The sequence below is a fragment of the Terrapene carolina genome, unplaced genomic scaffold (genome assembly GCF_002925995.2).
Source record: "Terrapene carolina triunguis isolate 2854851 unplaced genomic scaffold, T_m_triunguis-2.0 Scaffold56, whole genome shotgun sequence".
NCBI classification, from domain to species: Eukaryota; Metazoa; Chordata; order Testudines; family Emydidae; genus Terrapene; species Terrapene triunguis.
The window spans coordinates 789,132-803,932 of record NW_020664407.1 but is presented as its reverse complement, the minus strand read 5'-3'; the positions used below and the strand labels follow the sequence as shown (position 1 = coordinate 803,932).

General features: G+C 47.3%; 1 protein-coding gene across 1 annotated transcript in view; it reads right to left on the bottom strand.

The window, feature by feature from the left end:
- The window catches only part of LOC113407917 (phenylalanine--tRNA ligase, mitochondrial-like), a 301,040-nt gene that overhangs the window by 256,525 nt on the left and 29,714 nt on the right, over window positions 1-14,801 (bottom strand). The window lies entirely within an intron of this gene.

Sequence of the window (14,801 nt, the reverse complement as noted above, 5' to 3'; positions counted from 1 at the left end):
AGGTGGATGTGGGGATGTTGTTTGCTCCTTCTCATGCCACGGGAACTAGGGGTTACCAAATGAAATTAGTGGGCAGCAGGAGGTGGTATTTTTTCACACGGCACGCAGTTGGCCAGTGGGGCTCCTTGCCGGAGGATGTTGTGGGGGCCAGGACTATAGCAGGGTTCATAAAGAAACTATATAAATTCATGGAAAATAGGTCCACTGATGGCTATTAGCCAGGATGGGCAGGATGGTGTCTCTAGGTTCTGTTTGCCAGAAGCTGGGAATGGGCGAAAGGGGATCGATCACTTAATGATTACCTGTTCTGTTCTTTCCCTTTGGGGCACCTGGCATTGGCTATTGTCGGAAGACTGGATACTGGACTAGATGGACCTTTGGTCTGACCCAGTATGGCCTTTCTTATGTTCTATTAATTCTGCTTGCGACAACTGGCAGAAATTGGGTGGACCAAAAATCTAATTTATCCTATGTTTTCTCAGAAATTACCACCAAATGAGATTTTTGTTAGACTGGTAAGAGGTACACAAATCGGAGAGAGTCCAGAGGACAGCAACCAAAATGATAAGAGGTTTAGAAAACATGACCTATGAGGAAAGATTGAAAGAACTGAGCATGTTTAGACTAGAGAACAAAAGACTGAGGGGGGACCGGAAAACAGACTTAATAAGTAAGTTATGAACAGAACAGTGAACAATTGTTCTCTATGTCCACCGAGGGTAGGACAAGAAGTAATTGCCTTAGTTTGCAGCAAGGAATATTTAGGTTAAATATTAGGAAAAACTTTCTAACTACACCTCTACCTCGATATAACGCTGTCCTCAGGAGCCAAAAAATCTTACCGCGTTATAGGTGAAACCGTGTTATATTGAACATGCCTTGATCCACTGGAGTGCGCAGCCCCGCCCCCCCGGAGCACTGCTGTACCACGTTATATCCGAATTCGTGTTATATCAGGTCGCGTTATATCGAGGTAGAAGTGTATATGGATAATTAAGCACTGGAACAAGTAATCTAGGGGAAGTGGTGGAATCCCTGTCATTGGAGGTTTTTAAGAACAGGTTAGAAAACACCTGTAAGGGATGATCTAAAGTATACTTAATCCTGCCTCAGCAGAGAGGAATTGACTTTTGAGGTCCCTTCCAGCCCTACATTTCTATGAACAATAATTCTTAGCTCTTGTGTAACTGTTTCATCTATAGATCTCAACGAACTTTCCAACAAGGTCTAGTTACAACAATGTTAGAAGAGAAGCAAGAAAAGAACAATGCATGTGGTATCAGGAGCCTCAAGGACAGTGCACTGAGAACAAACAGTGAAAGAAATATTTGTTCCCACTTGGCTTTCCTATACTGTTTTATTGGTACAAAGGTTCAAGAATTTGGTAAGCGAATATGATGAGTTTGAAAAATATCTGCAAGCTAACATATATTCTATGGAAGAGAATTTAATAAAGATGTTGAGATAATTTAGAAGGGACAGCAACTACCATTTTGGACAGCCTGCCACCAAGAAAAAGAAAATTAAAGACTTACTAAATACCACATTGTGTTTTCCAATTATAGCCACATTCTTACTGAGGGACAGAAATTTAGCTGGTGTACAGTAAATTGGTGTAACACCATTAACTTCAGTGGAGCTATGCAGATTTTTTACTAACAGAAGAGCCTGACTTTACAGACTATTTATACCAGGGTTAGACTTTGACCTACCACACAAAATGGGCTTTTGACATACATCACACATTGATTTGCTAGCACATGTGAATGTGTAATATCTGTACCCAGCTTGCTATTATTTAGAACATCCTTGCTGATTCTCTTTCCATACTATCAGTGAGCCTAATTACGGAGTCCACAACTCTTATCAAACCAGTTAACAATAATTGATTAAAAGCCCTTGCTGCTTCATCAATGAAGGTGGCCTACCTTCAGAATAATCTATCTATTTTTCAGCATAATCACGTTCAGATCATTCCAATTCTTCTAGATGGTAATGCGGGAGGCAGCTAACAGGAGAGGCACAGCTGTGAACTCTGTGATTGGAGGTCATGTGCCATGGCAAGTGATGCATTTGGTCTGTCTGTGCATTGTTTGACCATTTGTTCTCTGTGTACGGGCTGCATAGCTGGGCCATGGGTAAACAGCTGACACAGGTCAGTTTGTTGGAGCTTCCGTAAGGGGTGTGTGGCTCTGACCCGTGGTGCTTTGATCATCCCTGCTGTTTGAAATCTCTGAGTGGCTAATCACTCTCTGATGAGGAGAGGAAGAGATGAGCTTCGCTAAGCAGGGGGACTTGACATAAAAAAAAAAAGACAGTTACCTTTTCCGTAACTGGTGTTCTTTGAGATGTGTTGTTCATGTCTATTCCACAATAGGTGTGCATGCTCGCCACATGCACCGGTGCCGGAAAATTTTCCCCTAGCAGTACCTGTAGGGGAGCACCCTAGTGACCCCTGCAGTGGCGCCTCTATGGTGCGGTATAAGGGGCACTGCGCGCTCCCCCCACCCTTAGTTCCTTCTTGCCAGACAACTCCGACAGAGGGGAAGGAGGGCGAGATGTGGAACAGACATGAGCAACACATCTCAAAGAACACCAGTTATGAAAAAGGTAACTCTTTTCTTCTTCGAGTCATTGCTCATATGTATTCCACAATAGTTGATTCCAAGCTATATCTGTTGGAGGTGGGTTAGAGTTCACAAACTCTCAGGACGGAGCATAGCCCTGCTGAACCCTGCGTCTTCCCTGGTCTGGGAGACGATCGCATAATGTGAGGTGAATGTGTGAACTGAAGACCATGTGGCAGCCCTAAAAATGTCCTGAATGGGGACATGGGCTAAAAAGGCAGCCGACAAGGCTTGCGCCCTAGTTGAGTTTGTCCTCACAATTGACGGCGGAGGGACTCCCGCCAGGTCATAACAGGTATGGATGCACAAGGTGATCCAGTTGGAGAGCCACTGAGTGGAGATCGGCCGACCCCTCATGCATTCGGCTGAGGCAATGAACAGCTGCGAGGACTTCCTGAACGGCTTAGTCCACTCCAGGTAAAAAGCCAGAGCTCGTCTCACATCCAGCGTGTGGAGGCAACACTCCTCACTGGACGCATGGGGCTTGGGGCAGAGGACCGGCAGGAAAATGTCCTGACATGTGGTAGGCGGAGACCACCTTTGGGAGGAACGAAGGATGTGGGTGGAGATGGACCTTATCCTTATGAAACACCGTGTACGGGGGCTCAGAGGTCAGGGCCTGAGTTCCAAGACCAGTCTAGCAGACGTAATCACCACCAGGAAGGCCACCTTCCATGAGAGGTGCGACCAGGAGCATGTAGCTTACGGCTCAATGGGGGGACCCGTCAACCGAGCCAGCACCAAGTTCAGGTCCCACTGCAGGACTGGGGGCCTAACACAGGAAAAGACGATCCAATCCCTTAAGGAATCGGCCAGTCATAGCATGGGAGAATACCGTGTGCCCCTGCACCGGCGGGTGGAAGGCTGATATGGACAAGGGTGCCAGGCCTTGGGCTCTAAGGTGAAGGAGATAGTCTAAAATGAGCTAGATCGGGGCAACCACGAAGGAAACGCCCCGCTCAGCCCCCCATCGGGAAAAAATGAGGCCACTTTGCCAAGTAGGCTCGGCGCCTGCTTTCCAAGAGGACGTGCTGAACCTCTTCCAAGCACGTCCTTTCCTCCCGGCCTAACCATTGAGCAGACACGCTGTGAGGTAGAGTGCCACTAGGCTGGGGTGGAGGAGGTGGCCCTGGTCCTGGGACAGCAGGTCTGGGCGGGATGGCAACGGCCATGGCGGGGTGACCGCCAGGCTCGTGAGGGTCCCGTACCAATGTTGCCTGGGCCACACCGGGGGGGCAATCAGGAGGACCCGGGCCCTGTCCGTCTTTATCTTTTCCAGGACCTTGCTGATCAGCGGGAACCGGGGGAAGGCATAGAGAAGCTGGCCAGGATAGGAGGAAGGCATCAGAGATAGTGCCCACTCCCAGCCTCCCCCAGAGCAGAACCGGGGACAGAGGAATGGGCCCCGCCTTGCCTGCTGATGTAAAACATCGAGGCCGTGTTGTCTATGAGAACCATGACCACTTTGACCTCCAGGTGCGAGCAGAAGGCCACACACGCCAGCCGGACCGCCCTGAGTTCCTTGACATTTATATGCAGGGTAAGGTCCTGGGCAGACCACAGACCTTGGGTCTGAACGTCGCCCACATGGGTTCCCCACACCAGGTCCGAAGCGTCAGACACCAGCTCCACCGACGGGGGCCTGTCCCTGAACGGGACCCCGCAGACCATGTTCCCAGGGGAGGACCATCATTGTAGGGAGGTGATCACCGGCTTGGGCACAGTGAGGACCTTGTCCATCCTGTCTCTAGCCTGGGAGAACACCGAGGCCAACCAGAGCTGGAGGGGCCTCATCCTGAGTCTGGCGTGGCAAACCACATATGTGCATGCTAACATGTGACCCAGGAGCTGGAGACACGCTCTGGCTGTCGTCACGGGAAACTTTGTGACTGTGTCGATGAGTCCTTTCAGGGTCTTGAATCTGTCTGGTGGGAGGGAGGCCCTGGCCGACATCGCGTCCAGGACTGCCCCAATAAACTCTATGCGCTGTACCGGGACTAACGTGGACTTGGTGTTGTTCACCAACAGGCCCAGGATGGTGCACGTGGACAGGAGGAGTGCCACATGATCCTGCACCTGCAACCGGGAGCTGCCCTTGACCAGCCAGTCATCCAGATACGGGAAGATCTGGACCCCAGGACTTCTGAGGTAGGCCGCCCCACAGACATGCACTTTGTGAATACCCTGGGAGCAGTGGACAGGCCAAATGGGAGGACCGTAAATTGGTAGTGCTCCTGCCCAACCATGAAATGGAGGAAGCGCCTGTGCCCCTCGAATATATGAATGTGGAAGTACGCGTCCTGCAGATCGAGGGCGGCGTACCAGTCCCTGGGATCCAGGGAGGGGATGATGGAGGCCAGAGAGACCATGCGAAGCTTGAGATTTACTGGTTCAGGCCTCGCAGATCCAGGATGGGCCTGAGCCCCCCTTTGGCCTTCGGGATAAGGAAATAGCGGGCGTAGTACCCTTTGAGTTTGAACTCCGCTGGCACCACTTCCACCACTCCTAAGCCAAGGAGCCGCCCCACCTCCTGCTCAAGCAGGGCCTCGTGAGAGGGGTCCCCCAGGAGTGACGGGGGCGGAGGGTGGTTGGGCGGGGTAGAGGGTGTAGCCCCAAGAGATGGTGTTGGGGACCCATCGGTCTGAGGTCAGCTGCAACCACACCGGGAGAAAAGCACACAACTGGTTGGAGAAGGGAAGCTTTATTGCGGGTGGATCCCTGATGTGAACTGGTAGGTTGCCCCCAGGCGTCCTGTCAAAACTGACATTTCCCTGCCTGTTTACCCTTGGAGGACCCAGGCTAGGGGGCACACCGGGACTGCCTCCGCAGGCGTTTCTTATAGTCCCGTGACTTTTTATAAGGGGGCTCGTATTTAGAGTGGGTGGCCTGGGTGGGAGCCTGCTGCGGCTTAAACTTAGGTCTAGCCGGAGCCGGAACATAGAGGCCAAGTGTCTTAAGCACAGTGTGGGAATCTTTCAGGCCATGCAGCTTCACATCTGTCTGTTTCGCAAACAGAGTATTGCCCTCAAACGGGAGATCCTGCAAGGAGTTCTGTGCTTCACTGGACAGCCCAGACAGCAGGAGCCACGACGCCCTTTTCATGGACACTGTGTAGGTCATGGACCGTGCAGCCGTATCTGCCGCATCCGATGTTGCCTGCAGGGTTGCCCTGGCAGCCGCTGTACCCTCCTCCACCAGAGCTTTGAACTCCTTCCTGTCACGCTCCTGGAGGGAGTCCTCGAATTTGGGTAGAGAGCCCCACAAATTGAACTCATACCGACCCAGGAGAGCCTGAGAGTTCGCCACCCTTAACTGGAAACTCAAAGACGAATAAACCTTTCTCCCAAATAAGGCCAGCCTCCTTGAGTCTTTATTTTTTGGAGTAGGGGCTGGTTGGCTCTGCCACTCCCTGCGGTTGACCGACTCGATCACCAGAGAGTTAGGGGCAGGGTGGGTGTACAGTATTCATGCCCCTTGGCAGGCACAAAGTACTTCCGGTTCAGCCCTCTTCGAGATGGGGGGCAAGGAAGCTGGGGTTTGCCACAAGGCGTTTGAAATTTTTGCCACCCCTTCGTGGAGTGGGAGAGCCACCCTGTCCAGTACCAAGGCCGACAGGACGTTGAAGAGGGAGTCCGAGGGTTCCTCCACTTCCTCGGCCTGAAGGTTGAGGCTTAATGCCACCCTTTTCAATAGTTCCTGGTGGGCTTTAGAGTCCTCCTGCGGGACAGAGGGAGGAGGGGCTTTAATCGCCTAATCAAGGGAGGGTGAGGAGGCAGGAGCGGTACTCTGCGAACCCACCGGTACCGGGGGTCCCACAACTTGGTCGACTTCCGGGCATGGAACTGAAGATGCACGTCCCATCAACTCCTTCCCAGGAGGCTGGGAAAGAGTGGCCAATGGCCATTCCGAGGCTCCGGCCACTGAGCGAGCCCCCACTGGGGGCTGCATCGGTGGCCACGGGCCCATTGGTACCACGGTGCTGGCCATGGAGCCTGATGCCACTGCAGTGGCACCGGCAGAGCAGGCTGTTCAGCCTGACTGGCCTGTCCCATTGATCAACAGCTACGAAGGGAGCCCGGACTGGCATATGACCTGTCACTGTCCCTGGACCAGGAGGAGCGGTGGCGGGAACGGTGCCGACCAGGAGACCGTGATCCCGACATGGAGGAACGGTACCACCGGTAGCAGCTGCTCCGCGATTGGCTCCAGCGGGCGGATCTGCGACGGCGAGCTGCTGGCGATCGACGCCCGGGATTGTGGGAGCGGTGTTGTGGCGGGGTCCTGGAGCGAGACGACGAACAGGAATGGCATCGACATCCGTGTCGCAACTGGCTACAGTAGCCCCTCGGAGAGGAGGACCTTCAGTGCCATCTGTCTCTGTCTCGACGGAGCCCGCTCCTTGAGGCAGAGCGGTGCCAGGAGCCCGTCAGTTGGAACCCAGCCAGACAACCTGGTGGGGGTCGACGGTGACCGGAGTGGACTACGCACAGGGCAGTCGCTGAGTGGCAAACGGCGTCGGGAACATTCTCTCGATCGCGAACGGTACCGAGCAGGGGGCGACTGCGGAGATCCCATTGGTGGCTTGACATAACGTCCTGGGCTGGTTGCAGGGCGTCCGGCGTGGACGGCATCCGGACATCTGGGGGCAGACTGTTCCGAATGGGCTGGGCTACTCTGCTCAACCTGAGTCAGAGGTCTGGAGGGCGATGGGGACCGAGGACTGCACAACATGGGTCTAGCCTCTCCCCCGGTCTTGCTCCGGTGCCGTGGCAAAGAAGGCCTCTTCTTAGCCTTATTGGCATGCCCCGTGGATGGGGAGTGGTGCCGACTGGTAGATGGCACCGAGGAGTCGCCGCTCATCGACACTGCAGTACCCAGTGCCGACTTGGAGCAGCGCACTGGAGTCAGCGTCAACGCCAACTCCATCAGGATAGCCCGGAGCCGAATGTCCCTTTCTTTTTTGGTCTCAGGCTTGAAAGACCTGCAAATCTTGCAGTGATCACTGAGATGGGTTTCCCCCAGACAGCGTAAAGAGAGATCAGCGTAAAGAGAGAGAGGAAGTCAGAGTAGGCTTGGCAGATCACTCACTGGCATCGGCCGCCTGCAAGTGTCGCACAGCTTAAAGCCCGGGGCATGTCCTGACCCGGGCACACTAAACTAAACTAAACTACCTACTTCAACTACAGGTACTACTACGATGAACGAAGAAGAGTTCTAGAGGAAAGCTGCAGACAAACTGGAGCAGAGCAGTTCCGAAGCATCTTCTCTGGTGGCAAGAAGGAACTGAGGGTGGGGGGAGTGCGGAGTGCCCCTTATACCACGTCATAGAGGCGCCACTCCAGGAGGGCGCTAAGGGCGCTCCCCTATGGGTACTGCTAGGGGAAAAACTTCCGGCACTGGTGCACGCGGCGAGCACACACACCTATTGTGGAATACACATGAGCAATCACTCGAAGAAGAATAACTTGCTAGGTGAACTCAAGAGCTGCAAATGAAGGGAGTTAACACGAGAGCTTGGAGAGGGAGACTGGTCAAGGAGTGTGAGAGGCTTTCCTTCCAGGTTCAGCTTTATGTGCAATTTCAAGATGGCCAGAGCTGGAACAGTGGTGGCGACCTGAAACAGATGTGCCATATCTTCTTTCCTGCCTGGAGCTAGAAGGAACTTGCTGTGCATGAAGGGCAAGGTGGTGGCTGTGCTGGAAGAAAAGATTCTTGGATTGGAGGAGTAAATAGAGATGCTAGGGAGAATCAGAGAAGCTGAGGAGTTTCTGGACAGCCAGGTTTGGGAAACATCTGTATCCCAGCTACAAGGAAGAAAGGAGGTAGCCATCAAAGAGTCAGAGAGAGAGAGAGAGAAAGGAAGTCAGAGTAGGCTTGGCAGTTCATAATTCCGAAAGGGAAGAGGTGAAGCTGACATTTTGCTTGGGTGGAAAAAGATGAGGATGGGCAGGCTGTGCCCACCAGAGAGAAAAGGATCAGGAGAAATTCCACACAGCTTGAAATTTCCAATCCATACCAAGTCCAGGATCCAGCTCTCAAGATCCAGCTGGTCTGAGGGAATGGAGAAATAAATGGGACACATGTCAATGGCAACTCAGTCCAACCTGTAAGAAAAATGAAGCTTGCCAATGAAGAGATCTCCAACCCTCCAACGAAGACAGACAGTCCTTGTTGGGGATTCAATACTCAGAAGAATCAGAAGAACATTCTGCAAGGGACAGACTGGAAACAGGATGGTGTACTGTCTTCCCAGAGCCAAGCCACTCTAAGACTGGATAGGCTTTTGAAGTGGAAGAACAAGGGTCCTTTAGTGATGGTTCATATCAGCACTAATGGCACTGCATGCCAAGATCTCTCAGAAAATAGATTGTTTCAGTGATCTTGGAAGTATGATGAAGAATGTCCAAGAAATCTTCTCAGAGATTCTTCCTGCCTCACGGGCAAAAGAAGACACAAGGCAGAAGATTCTGGAAGTGAACTGATGGTGAGTAGTGTAGAGTTGAGCTTTTTGGCTTTGTGGAATATTGGTCAACCTTCTATGAGGAGAGCAGGCTGTATAATTTGAATGGCCTACATTGTATTAGGAGGGGAACCATCTCCTTGGGGACAGGCTGACTATAGTAGGCAGGAGGATGTTAAATAACAAAAGGGAAGGGTAGAAAGAGGGAAGACATGAGAAAACACTTAGCACAACAACATGCTGGCAACAAAATTAATCAAGGCACTAAAGGATATGAAGAGAAGAAATTCTTCAATTGCCTATACACCAATGCTAGAAGCCTGAGTAACATATGAAAGGAACCGGAATTGCTCATTTATGAGCATAAATTTAATCTAGTGGGAATTACTGAAACCTGGCAGGATGATTCACATGACTGGAATATTAAAATCAATAGTTATAACCTATTTATGTCGGATTGAATGGGTAAAAGGGGAAGGGGAGAATGGCACTCTATGTAAGAAATGGGATTATCTGTTTCCGAGTCACTGACAACTCTGAAGGAAGGATCTTGAATGCTTATGGATCAATGTCCTAACAGATAAAGTACAAGATTGGGTATTAGTTGGCATTTGCCAAAGACCACCAAATCACAGTAGGGAATAGGGTGACCAGCTCCTTAGGCACCTATCTATAATGTGTAGGGGGAGGAAAAGTGCACTCATGGGGGACTTCAAGCTATGTGACATATGCTGAGGTCTCATGCTGCCAGTATTAAAACATCCTTGGAATTTCTAAAGCTAATGTTGTGCCAACATTTTATATAGGTAAATGATATAAGTAGGGTAACTATAGGCTTGTCAGTCTGACATCAATCCTGGGAAAAGATAATGGAATGGCTAATTCGGGACTCAGTTAATAAAGAATTAAAGGAGAGTACTATAATTAATGCCAATCAACATGGGTTTATGGACAATGGATCCTGTCAAACTAACTTGATATCTTTTTGGGATGAGATTACAAGTTTGGCTGATAAAGGTAATAGTGTCGATGTAATATACTTAGACTTCTGTAAGGCATTTGACTTGGTATTACATGACATTTTGATTACAAAACTAGAATATTAACATGGCACATGTTAAATAGATTAAAAACTGGTTAACGGATAGGTCTCAAAATGTAACAGTAAATGGGGAATCATCATCGAGTGGGTATTTTTCTAGTGGAGTCACACAGGGGTCTGTTCTTGGCCCTATGCTATTTAACATTTTTATTAATGGCCTGGAAGAAGACATAAAATAAAGGTTGCAGATGATACAAAAACTGGGGGAGTGGTAAATAATGAAGAGGGATCCAGGGGGGTCCAAATCTCTTGGTAAGATGGGTGCAAGCAAACAACATGCATTTTAATATGGCCAAATGTAAATGTATACATCTAGCAATGTAGACCATACTTACAGGCTGGGGACTCTGTCCTGAGAAGCAGGTACTCTGAAAAAGGTTTGGGGGTGGAGGAGGAGATCAGCAGAACATGAGCTCCCAGTGCGATGCTGTGGCCAAAAGGGCTACTTGGATCCTTGGATGCATAAACAGAGGAATCTTGAGTAGTAGAGAGATTTATTTTACCTCTGTATTTGGCACTGGTGCAACCACTGCTGGAATACTGTGTCCAGTTATTGTGTGCACAATTCAAGAAGGATGTTGATAAATGGGAGAGGGTTCAGAAAAGAGCCACAAGAATATTAAAGGAGTAGAAAACATGCCTTAGAGTGACAGTCTCACAGAGATTAATCTATTTATCTTAAAAAAAGAGTAGGTAAAGGGGTGACTTGTTCACAGTTTACAAGTGCCTACATGGGGAGCAAATATTTTACCATGAGCTCGTCAGTCTAGCTGAGAAAAATAGAACATGATCCAATGGCTGGAAGTTGAAGCTAGACACAAATTCAGACTGGAAATAAGGTGTACATTTTTAACAGTGAGGGTAACTAACCATTGAAACAGTTTGCAAAGGGTTGTGGTGGATTCTCCATCACTGGCAATATTTAAATCAAGATTGGATGTTTTTCTAAAAGATCTGCTCTAGGAATTATTTTGGGGGAGTTCTATGGCCTGTGCTATACAGGAGGTCAGACTAGGTGATCACAGTGGTCCCTTCTGGCTTTGGAAACTATGAATTGACAGGTTTCAGAGTAGCAGCCGTGTTAGTCTGTATCCGCAAAAAGAACAGGAGTACTTGTGGCACCTTAGAGACTAACAAATGTATTTAAGCATAAGCTTTCATGGGCTACAGACCACTTCATCAGATGCACAGAATGGAACATATAGTAAGAAGATATATATACATACAGAGAACATGAAAAAGTGGAAGTAGCCATACCAACTGTAAGAGGCTAATTTATTAAGATGAGCAATTATCAGCAGAAGAAAAAACACTTTTCTAGTGATAATCAAGACAGCCCGTTTTAGACAGTTGACAAGAAGGTGTGAGGATACTTAACATGGGGAAATAGATTCAATATGTGTAATGACCCAGCCACTCCTAGTTGCTATTCAAACCTAAGTTAATGGTATCTAGTTGATGGACTGGGAGTGGCTGGGTCATTACACATATTGAACCTATTTCCCCATGTTAAGTATCCTCACACCTTCCTGTCAACTGTCTAAAATGGGCCATCTTGATTATCACTACAAACATTTTTTTTCTCCTGCTGATAATAGCTCATCTTAATTAATTAGCCTCTTACAGTTGGTATGGCTACTTCCACTTTTTCATGTTCTCTGTATGTATATATATCTTCTTACTATATGTTCCATTCTATGCATCTGATGAAGTGGGCTGTAACCCATGAAAGCTTATGCTCAAATACATTTGTTAGTCTCTAAGGTGCCACAAGTACTCCTGTTCTTTTTATGAATTGACAGGGAAATGATTGCAGAAATGGCTATTCTGCCAAGAGAAATGGGCTGAACACCTTAGAGGCAGCATACCACACAACTGGAGGCATACCAAATATGCTCACCAGTATATTTAAATTGGCAATTAGTCTCCACATGGGAGACACTTGCCCTCCACTACTGTTCATGAGCAGAACACCAATTATGGTAGCCCATACTATAACCACTATGGAAACCACCATGTAGCTAGCAGCCCAAGCAGAAATCAACACATTCATTTTCACTCACCACCTGCTGTGGGGACAGGTGGCAGCTTCCCATGATGCTACAGGACCAAACTAGCAATGTCCTTGCCTGACATCTCATTTCTGCCTTCTGATGTGTCCAAACTCCAGAAGCATATGTTCCTACTATACTAGAGGTACAGAAGCAAGCATATTTTTGGACACAGGTCCTTTTATGTCCCTTATTAGCAAAATAAATTCTGTATGGTAATACAGCCTCTAAAGAACTCTAAAGAATACATCTCTCTGTAGAGACTGGTGACAGGGGAACAGCTGGACACTCGATCTGATTTGAATCACCTTGAGGACTGGTCAATTATTCAAAAGGGCATACAAGTTGTACAGAATTCTTCCCAGTTTTGTATCTTTAAATGGGACTTTCTCCATAAGGATCATTCCATCCTCACGCAGGGGAGGGACATTTCTTCCATTGCAATGACAGGATTCCATTCATGCCAAAGTTTTCCATTTGTTGTTTCATATGTCTGTCCTGAACTCAGGCACGAATGAGCTGAATGTGCTAAACATTTTTCAGCACGAGGGTTGTTTTTAAAAGTCAGCATTTATGTAGGACCCACATAATCAGGACTGACTTGGGGAAAGACATTTATGAGGTGTTGCATGGGTCAGTATTAGATCAGTCTTACTTAACAACTTCACTAATTAGTCAGAAATGGTAGCAAACAACACTGATTATAATAAACTGGAAAGTTCTGCAAAGATTAGAGGTAATATGAAGGGGCCTAGAGTGGTTAGAAATACGGGCAACACATAAAATGAGAGTTGGCTTAGGAAAATTCAATCTAACAGATCTGGGGGAAATAATCTGAAATAAAGATATTGAGTGAGGAAGGAATCTGCAAAGGAGTAAAGCTGAAAGTACTTGGCATCAAATTAGTTATGAGTTTACAATGAGATGTGGCAACAAAAAAGGCCAATGAACTTTGGGCTATTTATGCAGAGCAACAAGTCACAGAGCAAAAAAATAATAGTTCCTCTCTGGTCAGCCCACTCCTGAAATACTGCATTCAGCTCTGGACACCTCAGTGTCAAAAAGCTTCGGACAACTGAAGAGAGTTCAAAGGAGGGCAACAAAAAAGATCGGTAAGCAGGAGAGACTGATTTACTGCATGAGGAAAGATTAAAATAGCTTGGTATGTAGTACGTGTAGCTTGGTTCAATGATGACTAAGTGGGCACACAACAATCTTCAAACATCTGAAGGGTATAAATGCAGAGTGAGACAAATTAATTACTGTATTACGAGAGGACATACACAGTAACTAGAAGGAACGGAAGGAAATTAAGAAAGCGGAAATCTAGGCTGAATATCCGGAAAAGCTCCCTGACATTGAGATCTATTGGAAGAGGTGGAAGGCACATAATTTGGGAAATGTAAAATTCGACAAGACAAAACACTAGAAAATGTAACAAAGGGAACCATCATATATTGTCAAGAATGCGAACAAGATGACTTAATATTCTAGGTCTTTTCCTACTCTAATATTTATGATTGTTTTGCCAGTGATCAATAAAACCAGAGGAAAGACTTCGAGAGATAAAATAAAGACCTGATATAGTCATTTAGCTTCCACAAAAGGATGGACTTTAAGCAACTTATGTTATTTAATGACATGTATGGCAGTAAGATACCTCAGAAGCTTGCTATAGCTCCAGTGCTTATGAACATGTTATCCCACTTGATAAAATGTGTAATTCAACTGAGAGGTTTTGCCGACTTCATAATCTGTAAAGAATACAACCTAAGTGATTTATGAAAAGCAGCAATAATAAACAAAAGTAAGTGTGTGTGTGTGTGTGTGTGTGTGTGTGTGAGAGAGAGAGAGAGAGAGAGAGAATGCATGCAACTGAATGTGGGACCTTACAGTATAATTCTATTTCAACAAAAAGAAAAATTACATCATTTTTCTACAGAAGAAGCAACAAAGCAAAATCCATTTCAAATTCAAAATTAAAATCTGAGGGACATTTGCGTTTCTGAGGCAGAAAAGTAAATAAAAAACATACGATAAGTTGGACAGCAGAATAAACATTCAAAGATAAATGCTGTGACAGGCAGAATTTATTTGAACTTATCCAAGATCTTTTGCACTGTGCCCATATTGTATGTCTACATAGTAAACTGCACAGCACAGATTTTGTTCCTTTGGTGCCACCTTACTTTATTGTTCTGTTTTCACTGACAACTGAGCTGGAAGTAATCAGAGAAGAGCCGGAGAGTGAAAGACAGGAGAGAGGAAAAGGACTTAATTCTTATAAGTTCCTGACCATATGCTATGTCTTTATGTTCCCGAAAAATGGGGAGGGAGGGAGGGAGGTAGAAAGAGAACAACCTCACTGATAGATCAAAATGAGTAGGGAATCTAGTAATTTAAAGTTTCAGTCTGCAGGTTTAGCAACTATTTATTTAAGAATGTTTTTTCTAATGTTCATCTGGCCTCCGCCTAACCTGCTGCAGAATAAACTTCAGTGTAGTAACTGTTATTAAAAACCATTCTTATTCACACACACACACACACACACACACACACAC